The sequence below is a fragment of the Ambystoma mexicanum genome, chromosome 9, assembly GCF_040938575.1.
Source record: "Ambystoma mexicanum isolate Mex_15411 chromosome 9, UKY_AmexF1_1, whole genome shotgun sequence".
NCBI classification, from domain to species: Eukaryota; Metazoa; Chordata; class Amphibia; order Caudata; family Ambystomatidae; genus Ambystoma; species Ambystoma mexicanum.
Genome location: NC_090931.1, coordinates 19,075,416 through 19,092,466, shown reverse-complemented (window position 1 = coordinate 19,092,466; position 17,051 = coordinate 19,075,416).

Genomic DNA, 17,051 nt, shown 5'->3' with positions numbered 1-17,051 from the left:
TTCAAAGGGCTAAAGAACAATACAAGAAAGGAGCAGATCAACATCGGAAGGAAGCCCCTCAATATCGAGTAGGGGATCAAGTCTGGTTATCCACCAAATATCTACCTCTAAAAGGGCCACGCACATTCAACCCAAGATACCTTGGTCCCTATTCCATCACTACCATAGTAAACCCAGTAGCGGTCAAGTTGGACTTGCCCCCGCACATGAAGATACATCCGGTCTTCCACGTCTCTCTATTAAAACCCGTGCAACCTCAAACCCGACTAACTAAATCTCCAAAACCTATCCTAGTTGATGGGGAACTCGAGTTTGAAGTCAAAAGCATTCTGGACTCCAAGATCTCCAAATCTAAACTATTTTACCTAATTGATTGGAAAGGCTACGGCCCCCAAGAGAGATCCTGGGAACCTGCTGAATATGTCCACGCTCCTCGCCTAATCAAAAGATTTCACTGAACATTTCCTGACAAGCCAAAACCCCCGGAGAAGCCCGGTTTGGGAGGGGCCTTGAGGGGGGGTACTGTCATGATCTCTGCTTCCAAAAGGTCAGGGTTTTCCCAACTCCCTTGGAAGCAGATTCATAACCCAGGTTCCGAGTGCTAACCAGTCCCAATTGGGACCTTTTGGACCCAGTCCTGGCGCCAGTGGCACCAGGCTCATAAATATGCCCAGTCCCAGCACTGGAAGCGCCGGGCTCATAATGCTTGGGTGTACTTACCTGCAGCAGACCATGCTGCTTACTTGACTGCCAGTTGAGCCTCTGATCCTCTTTTGTTTGGAACTACTTTTCCTGTTGGGTGGGGCAGGAGCCACTCCCTAGGTTCAGAACACTGGAACTCTTCTGGAAAGCAGGAACTCTTTTCTTACCTAGGCGTGGCTGTGGAAGGAGACACCTAAGCACTACAGGAAGCTATTTAAACCACACCCGATGGATGAATCTTGCTTTGCGTTATTCTGCATCCTCTGCAGCAGAACGCTCATCGTGTCTTCTGCATCTGATCCTGGGCCTAAGGAAAAAGGCTTACCATCCTGAATCCAGTCTTCACCAACACCTATAAAGACAAGAAAGAACAGGTTAGCATTACGGTCTTCAGTGACAGCTCTTCACTTACCCGGGCCATCGGCTGTCACCAACGCCTCGCGCTGCATTCTGAAAGACAAAGGCTTACCTACTCTCCGTGCGCTCCGGAGATCTTCACACTGCATTCCGGCATCTGAAAGACAAAAGCTTACCAACTCTTCGCACGCTCCGGAGGCCTTCGGCGCTGCATCCCGCATCTGAAAGACAAAACAAGGTGCGTTTAAAGACATTGGGGAACTTTAATACTCACGTGCCATTACTCCTTTCCACATCTAACCCAGTGGGTATTCCGGCACCCTGCAGCCGCTCCGAACTTGTACCTGCAAAATAAAAAGACAGTTAGAGCGCATCGTGAAGCAGGCAACAAGCGCTTACTTACGTGCTTCCAGGCGCTACTATTCATCACACGGGCTCCATCTTCAACTCACTTCAGCCCGTCATCCACCATCGCCGGAACCCTGCAAAACAAGAGACATCATTACTAAAGACTTTAAATACATTAGAATTACTCGAAACTTACCGTTCGTGCAGTAAACGACGGACAGCAGTCCTCTGAAGTCAAGAGGCCTGCTCCCCTTATCCAGTGAAGAAACTGGTTACAGCACCCTGCCCCGAGGCAGATGGAGAGCACGGCGTTCACTTACCTAAGGTGAGAGCGTTAACCTTCGGGGTTCTACAGGAGAAGAGAAAGGGAAGAAGAGAGAGACATTCAATAACCCAGTTCATTAATCCCATATTTTCTATCTGCAGACATCTTACCCTTCGAGTCAAACATACAGTGCACAGAGGTCCAGCCCAAAGAACCAGCCGTGTGTTACACATCACCTTTGAAGATACGGTATACGCCCAGTCAAGACCGGCGCCTCTACGGGAATCAGGTGAGCGTTACAGCTGGCTACTGGGCCATGAGCTATTGCTACAGGCTCCTGGGAGCATGAGGAGCAGCAGATCCCAGGCGACTGGGCCATGAGCTATTGCTGAGACTCCTGGGAGCATGATGAGCAGCAGAGCCCAGGCACTGGACCATGAGCTATTGCTAAGGCTCCTGGGAGCATGAGGAGCGACAGAGCCCAGGCGACTGGGCCCTGAGCTATTGCTACAGGCTCCTGGGAGCAAGAGGAGCAGCAGATCCCAGGCAACTGGGCCACTAGCTACTGCTACAGGCTCCTGGGACCATGAGGAGCAGCAGATCCCAGGCGACTGGGCCATGAGCTATTGCTACAGGCTCCTGGGAGCACGATGGAGCATGAGGAGCCGCAGATCCCAGGCGACTGGGCTATGAGCTACTGCTACGGTCTCCTGGCAGCATGAGGAGTGGCAGATGCCAGGTGACTGGGCCATGAGCTGAGCATGAGGAGCAGCAGAGCCCAGGCTCCTGGGAGCATTAGGAGCATCAGGTCCAAGGCAACTGGGCCATGAGCTACTGCTACACGCTCCTGGGAGCATGAGGAGTGACAGAGCCGAGGCGGCTAGGCCATGAGCTACTGCTACAGGCTCCTGGGAGCACGAGGAGTGACAGAGCCCAGGCAACTGGGTCATGAGCTATTGCTACAGGCTCCTGGCAGCATGAGGAGTGGCAGATCCCAGGCAACTGGGCCATTAGCTACTGCTACAGGTTCCTGGGAGCATGAATCGCAGCAGATCCCAGGCGACTGGACCATGAGCTATTCCTAGAGGCTCCTGAGAGCATGAGGAGTGGCAGATTCCAGGTGACAGGGCCATGAGCTACTGCTACATGCTCCTGGGATCACGAGGAGCGACAAATCCCAGGTGACTGGGCCATGAGCTACTGCTACAGGCTCCTGGGAGCATGAGGAGTGGAAGTGCCCAGGTAACTGGGCCATGAGCTACTGCTACAGGCATCTGGGAGCATGAGGCGCGGCATAGCCAAAGCGACTGGGCCATGAGCTATTGCTAAGGCTCCTGGGAGAATGAGGAGTGGCAGATCCCAGGTGACTGGGCCATGAGCTATTGCTGAGGCTCCTGGGAGCATGATGAGCAGCAGAGCCCAGGCAACTGGAACATGAGCTACTGCTACCGGCATCTGGGAGCATGAGGTGTTGCAGAGCCCAAGTGACTGGGCCATGAGCTACGGCTACAGGCTCCTGGGAGCATGATGAGCTGGCTACTGGACCATGAGCTATTGCTAAGGCTCCTGGGAGCATGAGGAGCGACAGAGCCCAGGCGACTGGGCCCTGAGCTATTGCTACAGGCTCCTGGGAGCAAGAGGAGCAGCAGATCCCAGGCAACTGGGCCACTACCTACTGCTACAGGCTCCTGGGACCATGAGGAGCAGCAGATCCCAGGCGACTGGGCCATGAGCTATTGCTACAGGCTCCGGGAGCACGATGGAGCATGAGGAGCCGCAGATCCCAGGCGACTGGGCTATGAGCTACTGCTACGGGCTCCTGGGAGCATGAGGAGTGGCAGATGCCAGGTGACTGGGCCATGAGCTAATACTACAGGCTATTGGGATCATGAGGAGTGGCAGAGCCCAGCAATTGGGCCATGAGCTACTGCTACAGGCTGCTGGGAGCATGAGGCGCTGCTGAGCCCAGGCGACTGGGCCATGAGCTAGTGCTACAGGCTCCTGGGAGCATGAGGAGCGGCAGATGCCAAGCGACTGGGCCATGAGCTACTGCTATAGTCTCCTGGGAGCACGAGGAGCAGCAGAGCCCAGGCGACTGGGCCCTGAGCTACTGCTACATGCTCCTGGGAGAATGCGGAGTGGTGGATTCCAGGCCACTTGGCAATGAGCTATTGCTACAGGCTCCTGAGAGCATGAGGAGTGGCAGATCCCAGGCGACTGGGCCATGAGCTACTGCTAAAGGCTCCTGGGATCATGAGGAGTGGCAGATGCCCCCCTGGCATAAAAGTTGTTACAGCCACTATAAGATAGGCATCTCTAATGATAGTAATTGACGCCTTGAGTTAGTCACTGTGTCACTGTAATGTACAGAATGTATTGTTTGCTATAATAGCTGCAACATGGGCCGATGTAACAAAAACATTCATTTTCCTTGTTTGCTTTTCTTGATCATTGATCTGGTATCATGTGATGAGAGAATGCTCTACCAAATAGGATCTCCCCGTGTTCCCATCCCATTTCAAATTGTTTATGTAACTGGGATGTGTCCGCTTGCTATGTATCTCTCACAACTTTTGTTAATACAAATGCCATTGAATATGTAATATATATCATTGCTGTTAAAGATGTTGACTAAATTGTCCAATGATGAGAATTAATCTTTTGTTGTATAGGGAATTTTTTTTACTTTTAGAATCTTCCAACTCCGAGATATATATTAGAAGTCTATAAGCCCTTTCCTGTGTAAGTACGACCTGCCCAAAGAAAAAACAGTGTAGAACAGATAGTAAGTTCCCACAAACACGCATCCGTATTTTACTTTGATAAATAAGCATACAAGGTTACAACAGGTCACTTTTGACCTGATCAAAGATGGCGACCTAGTTTTCCCTGTCCAATATGGCGTCGCAACCATAGAGTGGCCACGTATGCCAGTAATCAAAATAGGATAGTGTTGCAGGGCGGCCCGTTACTAACAGCCGCTGCAGAGTAATCAGAGCAGCAGACCCGGATAGTGCTTACATACGCGAGGACCGAAGGTATGAATTTGCAGCCCTATCTTCTTCTGGTACAGCCTTATTGAGATAGCATGACGGTATAAATAAAGAACCACTTTTCCGTAACAGAGAGCCTTATATAACGCGAGTGCATCCGCGGGTTTTTCGTTTTTCCTTTCAGGAAAGCAATAATATAGCCGCTTGATGAGGCGATCTAACGGCGCCTACAACACCCCCCCTTTTTCCTCTTGCATACGATAAGCAACGAGTATTAAAAGAACTGGTAAGCTCTTTTAACTTATACATTTTTGTAAAGGCATTCGTGCTAATGATAAGGATAATACCTATGATATAGTTAAAGTGACGTATGGAAGGTGATTCTTCCATTGCTTTCTCTTGTTTACAGCAGGGGATAAGACAAATTGCACAACGCGTATATGGGCAGGCAACACAAGACAGTGCCACTAGTTTGAAGTGGGCGGTAAGGAAAAACATTATCGTTTAAACTACCTTTGCATATACTCGCTGCACAATAGGGCTATAAGGTGTACCAACAAGAGCCCTTGATGCATGTATGAATGAATTAAATCATAAGGAGTCCCCCTGGGCACGTCCCATCCCCATTCCCCTCCCTTGTTAAGTGCCTTTCTTGGCGCTGTTTTGAATGCTAAACAGCAGCCTCAGTATAAAAAATTGACCTTTTGGCTAATAGATTCAGAAATACTTTTATAAGCATTGTATTTAAAATAAAATATAAATGTAATTTAGGGACCAGAGGAGTGATATAAACCCCCCCTTTTTTCTCTTACTTCCTTGTAGGAGTAAGAACACACATCTGGAAAAAGTCTTTCCATTAGGGAGTCAACACCCCTTTCTTTGAAACTACATGTCCTGAAGAAGATGACCTAAACAAGTGTGGTTATGAAACCGGTCGACCTTATTATAGTATGAGCTGGACTCATGCTTTTCTATGATCTATGTCATAAAACAACTTGACATAATCAATAAGAATTGAAAGTGACCTTAGGTATAGGTCTGTTTTACTGTGTCTATATGTATGTAAGGACCTTATTGGGTAGGATCCTTAGGTGTGTGATATCAGCAAGAGGTGTAAGATCTTTATAGGTGCTAGTATTACGTTGTTTAAATAAATTTTAATAATATACAACGTGCTGCATAGAAAGCCCTAAAAAAATCTAGTACCGGGCATTATCTAATGTAAAATGCCCCATTTGTTCCAATTTGGTCTTATTAATTATTGTTGTTACTAAAACACTAAGTCTGATTTTTAATAAATGAGTTTTGTCTTTGTAAGAAGCGGTATTAGTTCCTTTTGTTTTCTCCTCTAGACTGGGGGTCCCATATCTCTCTGCAGAGTGACGGCCCCCCAGTGAGTGTTGTTTAAAAGTATATGATGTACTGAGTATACACATGTAATAGGTACAACATAAATTCTTCTCCACAGACCGTGATTAAGTGCTACCATGAGCTACTGATACAGGCTTCTGGGAGCATGAGGAGAGGCAGATCCCAGGTGACTGGGCCATGAGCTACTGCTATAGGCTCCTGATAGCGTGAGGAGTGGCATATCGCAGGTGACTGGGCCATGAGCTATTGCTACAGGCTCCTGGGAGCATGAGGCACGGCAGAGCCCAAGGCGACTGGGCCATGAGCTATTGCTACAGGCTCCTGGGAGCATTAGGAGTGGTAGAGCCCAGGTGACTGGGCCATGAGCTACTGCTACAGGCATGTGGGAGCACAAGGAGTGGCAGATCCCAGGTGACTGGGCCATGAGCTATTGCTACAGGCTCCTGGGAGCACAAGGAGCGGTAGAGCCCAGGTGACTGGGCCATGAGCTACTGCTACAGGCATCTGGGACCACACAGAGTCGCAGATCCCAGGCGACTGGGCTATGAGCTACTGCTATAGGCATATGCGACCACCATGAGCAGCGCAGTTCAGGTGACTGGGCCATGAGCTACTGCTCCAGACTCCTGGGAGCATGAGGAGCAGCAGAGCCCAGACGACTGGGCCATGAGCTACTGCTACAAGCTTCTGGGAGCACGAGGAGTGGCAGAGCCCAGGCGACTGGGTCATGAGCTATTACTAGGGCTCCTCGGAGCATGAGGAGTGGCAGAGTCCCGGTGACTGTGCCCTGAGCTATTACTAGAGGCTCCTGGGAGCACGAGGAGCAGCAGATCCCAGGTAACTGGGCCATGAGCTACTGCTACAAGCTCCTGGGAGCACGAGGAGTGGCAGAGCCCAGGCGACTGGGCCATGAGCTACTGCTACAGGCTCCTGGGAGCACAAGGAGTGGCAGAGCCCAGGCGACTGGGCCATGAGCTACTGCTACAGGGTCCTGGGAGCATGAGGAGTGGCGGAGCCCAGGCAACTGGGCCATGAGCTACTGCTACAGGCTCCTGGGAGCACAAGGAGTGGCAGAGCCCAGGTGACTGGGCCATGAGCTACTGCTCCAGACTCCTGGGAGCATGAGGAGCAGCAGATGAAAGGGTACTGGGCGATGAGCTATTGCTAAGGCTCCTGGGAGCATGCAGAACAGCAGAGCTCAGACGACTGGGCCATGAGCTACTGCTACAAGCTCCTGGGAGCACGAGGAGTGGCAGAGCCCAGGCGACTGGGTCATGAGCTATTACTAGGGCTCCTGGGAGCATGAGGAGTGGCAGAGTCCCGGTGACTGGGCCCTGAGCTATTACTAGAGGCTCCTGGGAGCACGAGGAGCAGCAGATCCCAGGTAACTGGGCCATGAGATACTGCTACAGGCTCCTTGGAGCACGAGGAGTGGCAGAGCCCAGGTGACTGGGCCATGAGCTACTGCTACAAGCTCCTGGGAGCACGAGGAGTGGCAGAGCCCAGGTGACTGGGCCATGAGCTACTGCTACAGGCTCCTGGGAGCACAAGGAGTGGCAGAGCCCAGGCGACTGGGCCATGAGCTACTGCTACAGGGTCCTGGGAGCATGAGGAGTGGCGGAGCCCAGGCAACTGGGCCATGAGCTATTCCTAGAGGCTCCTGGGAGCACGAGGAGTGGCAGATCCCAGGTGATGGGCCTAGAGCTACTGCTACAGGCTCCTGGGAGCACGAGGAGCATCAGATCCCAGATGACTGGGTCATGAGCTACTGCTACAGGCTCCTGGGACCATGAGGAGCAGCAGCTCCCAAGCGACTGAGCCATGAGCTATTGCTAAGGCTCCTGGGAGACTGAGGAGCGGCAGATCCCATGCGACTGGGCTATGAGCTACTGCTCCAGACTCCTGGGAGCACGAGGAGTGGCAGAGCCCAGGTGACTGGGTCATGAGCTATTACTAGGGCTCCTGGGAGCATGAGGAGTGGCAGAGTCCCGGTGACTGGGCCATGAGCTATTACTAGAGGCTCCTGGGAGCACGAGGAGCAGCAGATCCCAGGTGACTGGGCCATGAGCAACTGCTACAGGCTCCTGGGAGCACGAGGAGCGTCAGATCCCAGGTTACTGGGCCATGAGCTACTGCTACAGGCTCCTGGGAGCACGAGGAGCGGCAGAGCCCAGGCGACTGGGCCAAGAGCTACTGCTACAGGCTCCTGGGAGCAAGAGGAGCATTAGATCCCAGGTGACTGGGTCATGAGCTACTGCTACAGGCTCCTGGGACCATGAGGAGCAGCAGATCCCAGGCGACTGGGCCATGAGCTATTGCTAAGGCTCCTGGGAGAATGAGGAGCAGCAGATCCGAGGCGACTGAGCTATGAGCTACTGCTCCAGACTCCTGGGAGCATGAGGAGCGGCAGATGACAGGCGACTGGGCCATGTGCTATTGCTAAGGCTCCTGGGATCATTCAGAACAGCAGAGCCCAGGCGACTGGGCCATGAGCTTTTGCTAAGGCTCCTGGCAGCATGAGGAGTGGCAGAGCCCAGGTGACTGGGCTTTGAGCTACTGCTACAGGCTCCTGGGAGCATGAGGAGCGGCAGAGCAAAAGCGGCTGGGTCATGAGCTATTGCTAAGTGTCCTGGGAGCATGATGAGTGGCAGAGCCCAGGCGACTGGGCCAGGAGCTATTACAACAGGCACCTGGGAGTACGAGGGAGCATGAGGAGCGGCAGATCCCAGGCGACTGGGCTATGAGCTACTGCTACAGGCTCCTGGGAGCATGAGAAGGGGCAGATCCCAGGCAACTGGGCCATGAGCTACTGCTACAGGCTCTTAGGAGCATGAGGAGTGGCAGATGCCAGGCGACTGGGCCATGAGCTAATACTACAGGCTCTTGGGATCATGAGGAGCAGCAGATGCCAGGAAACTGGGCCATGAGCTACTGCTACAGGCTACTGGGAGCACGAGGAGCGGCAGAGCCCAGGCGACTGGGCCATGAGCTATTGCTACAGGTTCCCGGGAGCATGAGGAGCGGCAGATGCCAGGTGACTGGGCCATGAGCTACTGCTACAGGCTACTGGGAGCACGAGGAGCGGCAGAGCCCAGGCGACTGGGCCATGAGCTACTGTTGCATGCTCCTGGGAGCCGGATGCATGGCAGAGCCCAGGCGACTGTGCCATGAGCTACTGCTACAGGCTCCTGGGAGCATGAGGAGTGGCAGATGCCAGGCGACTGGGCCATGAGCTAATACTGCAGGCTCTTGGGATCATGAGGAGCAGCAGATCCCAGAAATTGGGCCATGAACTACTGCTACAAGCTGCTGGGAGCATGAGGTGCTGCAGAGCCCAGGCGACTGGGCCATGAGCTATTGCTACAGGCTACTGGGAGCACGAGGAGCGGCAGAGCCCGGGCGACTGGGCCATGAGCTTCTGTTACATGCTCCTGGGATCCAGATGCATGGCAGAGCCCAGGCGACTGTGCCATGGGCTACTGCTACAGGCTCTTGGGAGCATGAGGAGTGGCAGATCCCAGACCACTGCACCATGTGCTACTGCTACAGGCTCCTGGGAGCATGAGGAGTGGCAGATGCCAGGCGACTGGGCCATGAGCTACTGCTACATGCTACTGGGAGCACGAGGAGCGGCAGAGCCCGGGCGACTGGGCCATGAGCTTCTGTTACATGCTCCTGGGATCCAGATGCATGGCAGAGCCCAGGCGACTGTGCCATGGGCTACTGCTACAGGCTCTTGGGAGCATGAGGAGTGGCAGATCCCAGACCACTGCACCATGTGCTACTGCTACAGGCTCCTGGGAGCATGAGGAGTGGCAGATGCCAGGCGACTGGGCCATGAGCTAATACTACAGGCTCTTGGGATCATGAGGAGCAGCAGATCCCAGCAATTGGGCCATGAGCTACTGCTACAAGCTGCTGGGAGCATGAGGAGTGGCAGATCCCAGGCCACTGCACCATGAGCTACTGCTACAGGCTCCTGGGAGCATGAGGAGCGGCAGAGTCCAGGCGACTGTGCCATGAGCTACTGCTACAGGCTCCAGGGAGCATGAGGAGTGGCAGATCCCAGGCCACTGCACCATGAGCTACTGCTACAGGCTCCTGGGAGCATGAGGAGCAGCAGAGCCAAAGTGACTGGGCCATGAGCTATTGCTACAGGCTCCTGGGAGCACGCGCAATGGCAGATCCCAGGCGACTGGGCCATGAGCTACTGCTAAAGGCTCCTGAGAGCATGAGGAGAGGCAGATCCCAGGCGACTGGGACATGAGCTACTGCTATAGGCTCCTGGGAGCGTGAGGAGCGCCATATCGCAGGTGAATGGGCCATGAGCTTTTGCTACAGGCTCCTGGGAGCATGAGGCATGGCAGAGCCCAGGCGACTGGGCCATGAGCTATTGCTACAGGCTCCTGGGAGCATTTGGAGTGGCAGAGCCCAGGCGACTCAGCCATGAGCTCCTGGGAGCATAAGGAGCAACAGAGCCGAGGCGACTCAGCCATGAGCTACTGCTACAGGCTCCTGGGAGTATGAGGAGCAACAGAGCCCAGGTGACTAGGCCATGTGCTGCTGCTACAGGCTCCTGGGAGCGTGAGGTGTGGCAGATCCCAGGCAACTGGGTCATGAGCTATTGCTAAGGCTCCTGGGAGCATTAGGAGTGGCAGTGCCCAGGCAAATGGGCCATGAGCTATTACTAGAGGCTCCTGGGAGCACGAGGAGCAGCAGATCCCAGGTGACTGGGTCATGAGCTTCTGCTACAGGCTCCTGGGACCATGAGGATTAGCAGATCTCAGGCGACTGGGCCATGAGCTATTGCTAAGGCTCCTGGGAGCATGAGGAGCGGCAGATGACAGGCGACTGGGCCATGTGCTATTGCTAAGGCTCCTGGGATCATTCAGAACAGCAGAGCCCAGGCGACTGGGCCATGAGCTTTTGCTAAGGCTCCTGGCAGCATGAGGAGTGGCAGAGCCCAGGTGACTTGGCTTTGAGCTACTGCTACAGGCTCCTGGGAGCATGAGGAGCGGCAGAGCCCAGGCGACTCGGTCATGAGCTATTGCTAAGGCTCCTGGGAGTATGATGAGTGGCAGAGCCCAGGCGAGTGGGCCATAAGCTATTACAACAGGCTCCTGGGAGTACGAGGGAGCATGAGGAGCGGCAGATCCCAGGCGACTGGGCTATGAGCTACTGCTACAGGCTCCTGGGAGCATGAGAAGCGGCAGATGCCAGGCGACTGGGCCATGAGCTAATACTACAGGCTCTTGGGATCATGAGTAGCAGCAGATCTCAGCAATTGGGCCATGAGCTACTGCTACAAGCTGCTGGGAGCATGAGGTGCTGCAGAGCCCAGGCAACTGGGCCATGAGCTAGTGCTACAGGCTCCTGGGAGCATGAGGAGCAGCAGATCCCAGGCGACTGGGCCATGAGCTATTGCTACAGGCTCCTGGGAGCATGAGGAGCGGCAGATGCCAGGCGACTGGGCCATGAGCTACTGCTACAGGCTACTGGGAGCACGAGGAGTGGCAGAGCCCAGGCGACTGGGCCATGAGCTACTGCTATAGGCTCCTGGGAGCCGGATGCATGGCAGAGCCCAGGCTACTGTGCCATGAGCTACTGCTACAGGCTCTTGGGAGCATGAGGAGTGGCAGATCCCAGGCCACTGCACCATGAGCTACTGCTACAGGCTCCTGGGAGCATGAGGAGTGGCAGATGACAGGCGACTGGGCCATGAGCTAATACTACAGGCTCTTGGGATCATGAGGAGCAGCAGATCCCAGCAATTGGGCCATGAGCTACTGCTACAAGCTGCTGGGAGCATGAGGTGCTGCATAGCCCAGGCGACTGGGCCATGAGCTATTGCTACAGGCTCCTGGGAGCATGAGGAGCGGCAGATGCCAGGCGACTGGGCCATGAGCTACTGCTACAGGCTACTGGGAGCACGAGGAGCGGCAGAGCCCAGGCGACTGGGCCATGAGCTACTGTTACATGCTCCTGGGAGCCGGATGCATGGCAGAGCCCAGGCGACTGTGCCATGGGCTACTGCTACAGGCTCTTGGGAGCATGAGGAGTGGCAGATCCCAGGCTACTGCACCATGAGCTACTGCTACAGGCTCCTGGGAGTATGAGGAGCAGCAGAGTCCAGGCGACTGTGCCATGAGCTACTGCTACAGGCTCCAGGGAGCATGAGGAGCGGCAGATCCCAGGCCACTGCGCCATGAGCTACTGCTACAGGGTCCTGGGAGCATGAGGAGCAGCAGAGCCCAGGTGACTGGGCCATGAGCTATTGCTACAGGCTCCTGGGAGCACGAGCAATGGCAGATCCTAGGTGACTGGGCCATGATCTACTGCTAAAGGCTCCTGAGAGCATGAGGAGAGGCAGATCCCAGGCGACTGGGCCATGTGCTGCTGCTAGAGGCTCCTGGGAGCAAAAGGAGCAACAGAGCAGAGGCGACTCGGCCATGAGCTACTGCTACAGGCTCCTGGGAGCATGAGGAGTGACAGAGCCCAGGTGACTAGGCCATGTGCTGCTGCTACAGGCTCCTGGGAGCATGAGGTGCGGCAGATCCCAGGCGACTGGGCCATGAGCTATTGCTAAGGCTCCTGGGAGCACGAGGAGCAGCAGAGCCCAGGCGACTGGGCCATGAGCTAATCCTAGAGGCTACTGAGAGCATGAAGAGCGACAGATTCCAGGTGACTGGGCCATGAGCTATTGCTAAAGGCATCTGGGAGCATGAGGCAATGCAGAGCCAAAGCGATTGGGCCATGAGCTATTGCTAAGGCTCCTGGGAGAATGAGGAGCTGCAGATCCCAGGCGACTGGGCTATGAGCTACTGCTACAGGCTCCTGGGAGCATGAGGAGTTGCAGATCCTAGGCGGCTGGGCCATGAGCTACTTCTACAGGCATCTGGGAGCCTGAGGCATGGCAGAGCCCAAGCGACTGGGCCATGGGATACTACTACAGGCTCCTGGGAGCATGAAGAATGGGCTACTGGGCCATGAGCTATTGCTACAGGCACCTGGGAGCATGAGGAGCAGCATTTCCCAGGCGACTGGGCCATGAGCTAATGCTGAGGCTCCTGGAAGCATGAGGAGCGGAAGATCCCAGGAAACTGGGCCATGAGCTACTGCTACAGGCTCCTGGGACCATGAGGAGCGGCAGATCCCAGGCGACTGGGCTATGAGCTACTGCTGCAGACTTCTGGGAGCATGAGGAGCAGCAGATGACAGGCGAATGGGCCATGAGCTATTGCCAAGGTTCATGGGAGCATGAGGAGCAGCAGATCCCAGGCGACTGGGCCATGAGCTACTGCTACAGGCATCCATCTGGAGCATGAGGCGTGGCAGAGCCCAAGGGACTGGGCCATGAGATACTGCTACAGGCTCCTGGGAGCATGAAGAGTGGGCTACTGGGCCATGAGCTATTGCTACAGGCTCCTGGGAGTATGAGGAGCGGCAGATCCCAGGCAACTGGGCCATGAGCTACTGCTACAGGCTCCTGGGAGCATGAGGAGCGCCAGAGCCCAGGCAACTGGGTCATGAGCTACTGCTACAGGCTCTTGGGACCATGAGGAGCAGCAGATCCCAGGCGACTGGGCCATGAACTATGGCTAAGGCTCCTGGGAGAATGAGGAGCGGCAGATCCCAGACGACTGGGCTATGAGCTACTGCTAAGGCTCCTGGCAGCATGAGGAGTGTCAGAGCCCAGGCGACTGGGCCATGAGCTATTGCTACAGGCTCCTGGGATCATGAGGAGCGGCAGATCCCAGCAATTGGGCCATGAGCTACTGCTACAGGCTGCTGGGATCATGAGGCACTGCAGAGCCCGGGTGACTGGGCCATGAGCTATTGCTACAGGCTCCTGGGAGCATGAGGAGTGGCAGATGCCAGGCGACCGTGCCATGAGCTACTGCTACAGGCTCCTGGGAGCACGCGGAGCGGCAGAGCCCAGGCGACTGGACCATAAGCTATTGCTAAGACTCCTGGCAGCATGAGGAGTGTCAGAGCCCAGGCGACTGGGCCATGAGCTATTGCTACAGGCTCCTGGGATCATGAGGAGCGGCAGATCCCTGCAATTGGGCCTTGAGCTACTGCTACAGGCTGCTGGGATCATGAGGCACTGCAGAGCCCAGGCGACTGGGCCATGAGCTATTGCTACAGGCTCCTGGGAGCATGAGGAGTGGCAGATGCCAGGCGACCGTGCCATGAGCTACCTCTACAGGCTCCTGGGAGCACGCGGAGCGGCAGAGCCCAGGCGACTGGGACATGAGCTACTGTTACATGCTCATGGGAGCAGGATGCATGGTAGAGCCCAGGTGACTGTGCCATGAGCTACTGCTACAGACTCCTGGGAGCATGAGGAGTGGCAGATCCCAGGCCACTGCAACATGAGTTACTGCTACAGGCTCCTGGGAGCATGAGGAGCAGCAGACCCCAGGCGACTGTGCCATGAGCTATTGCTAGAGGCTCCTGGGAGCACGAGGAGTAGCAGATCCCAGGCGACTGGGCCATGAGCTACTGTTACAGGATCCTGGGAGCATGAGGAGCGGCAGAGCCCAGGCGACTGGGCCATGAGCTATTGCTAGAGGCTCCTGGGAGCACGAGGAGTAGCAGATCCCGGTTACTGTGCCATGTGCTACTGCTAAAGGCTCCTGGGAGCATGAGGAGTGGCAGATGCCAGGCTCCTGGGCCATGAGCTACTGCTACAGGCTCCTGGGAGCATGAGGAGAGGCAGATCCCAGGCGACTGGGCCATGAGCAACTGCTATAGGCTCCTGGGAGCGTGAGGAGTGGCATATCGCAGGTGACTGGGTCATGAGCTATTGCTACAGGCTTCTCGGAGCATGAGGCGTGGCAGAGCCCAGGCGACTGGGCCATGAGCTATTGCTACAGTCTCCTGGGAGCATTAGGAGTGGAAGAGCCCAGGCGACTGGGCCATGAGCTACTGCTACAGGCTCCTGGGAGCACGACGAGCGTTAGAGCCCAGGTGACTGGCCATGAGCTACTACTACAGGCATCTGGGAGCACAAGGAGTGGCGGATCCCAGGCGACTGGGCCATGAGCTACTGCTACAGGCATCTGGGAACACCAGGAACAGCGGAGCCCAGGTGACTGGGCCATGAGCTACTGCTACAGGCTCCTGGGAGCACGAGAAGCGGCAGAGCCCAGGCGACTGGGCCATGAGCTATTACTAGGGCTCCTGGGAGCATGAGTAGTGGCAGAGTCCAGGCGACTGGGCCATGAGCTATTCCTAGAGGCTCCTGGGAGCACGAGGAGCGGCATATCCCAGGTGACTGGGCCATGAGCTACTGCTACAGGCTCCTGGGAGCACATGGAGCGTCAGATCCCAGGCGACTGGGTCATCAGCTACTGCTACAGGCTCCTGGGACCATGAGGAGCAGCAGATCCCAGGCGACTGGGTCATGAGCTATTGCTAAGGCTCCTGGGAGAATGAGGAGCGTCAGATCCCAGGTGACTTGGCTATAAGCTACTACTACAGGCTCCTGGGAGCACGAGGAGCGGCAGAGCCCAGGCGACTTGGCCATGAGCTACTGCTACAGGCTCCTGGAAGCACGAGGAGCAGCAGAGCCCAGGCGACTGGGCCATGAGCTACTGCTACAGGCTCCTGGGAGCATGAGGAGTGGCAGAGCCCAGGCGACTGGGTCATGAGCTATTCCTAGAGGCTCCTGGGACCACGAGGAGGGGCAGATCCCAGGTGACTGGGCCATGAGCTACTGCTACAGGCTCCTGGGAGCACATGGAGCGTCAGATCCCAGGCGACTGGTGTTAGGGAGATTTCTCTATATAAGCTCATTTCCCAAACCTAGCGAGTCCCCCAGCAGCTTTGCTGGATTTTTGGGTTTATTTTTTTCTCCTGCTAAGAGTGAGACTCTTTTACCCTCACTCTTGGGCATGATTTGAGTGTGTTTCTTTGACTCGAGATGTGTTTAATGGGCTATGGGGTCTTTTACTCCACAGGGCTTCATGTGTTTTTGGTATGTGTGTTGCACAGCACCCTCAGTGCAGTAACACAGGGGTGTCATAGTGACGCCCAAACATAGACTCCATACTCTGGGACTGACTACTGTCTCCCAGGGCATGTAAAGTCACCATTGGCTTTACTAGTCTCAAATTGTGAACAGAACCAGTACAAACCATCATATTGTGGAAGTACTGGTAATAAGATTGCCCCTGGGTCTGTTTTCCAAGGGAGCACTGTGCAGTCCCCCCTTGTCGAGTTTCTGGCTGGTGGCAGTGGTTACCACGCAAAATATTCCACCGGAATATTTCCTATGGGATTTTCCCATTCATTTTAAACGCACCACTTTTTTAGTGCAATGTTTAAGACACCGCCGGGTTATTTATTTAATATTTATTCCCCGGTTGGGTCTTTTTGCCAGGACTCGGTTTTAAAATGGCATTTGTGTTCGCCTCTGTAACTCCAACCCAAGTCTAGCCCTTTGTTCCACTAATAGCAGGATTCTGCACAAAAGCCTCCAAAAGTGGTGCCACTCTGTCTGGGTCCACAGGATGTGTGGGAGGGGGAATAGGCACCCTGGACTGAGTTGCCTCAGCAACTCAAGTCGCACTCTTGTGTGATTGGCCCAGTGGTTAGCCGCCCGGCTCACCACTTAGCATGTTTGAGTGACAGCTAGGACTGATGAATGGGGTTTTTTTTGCATAAAAGCAGGGTTTTGGGGACTGGAACTTCAGAAGTCACCACAGGACCTAAAGAATCACAAGAGCGAGAAGCTGAGCCAACCTGCAACGACGACACCACGGGTGGAGCCCTGCTGAACCGACTCACCACTTCCCAACGACAGAGAAGATCTTCTTCCAGGATTGTCTCATGGTCAAATCGCCCGTGGCAAGCACCCCGGCGGCCGGATAGCCACGCTTCACCACTATCACGAATAAAAGGGTAGTACCTTTTAACCGGGAAACTCTGCGGTTGGTTTCTTCCATGGCAGTGCAACCACCTCCAGCTTTCCTCTATCTCGAGATCTTCTCTTCCCCTGGACGAAACAC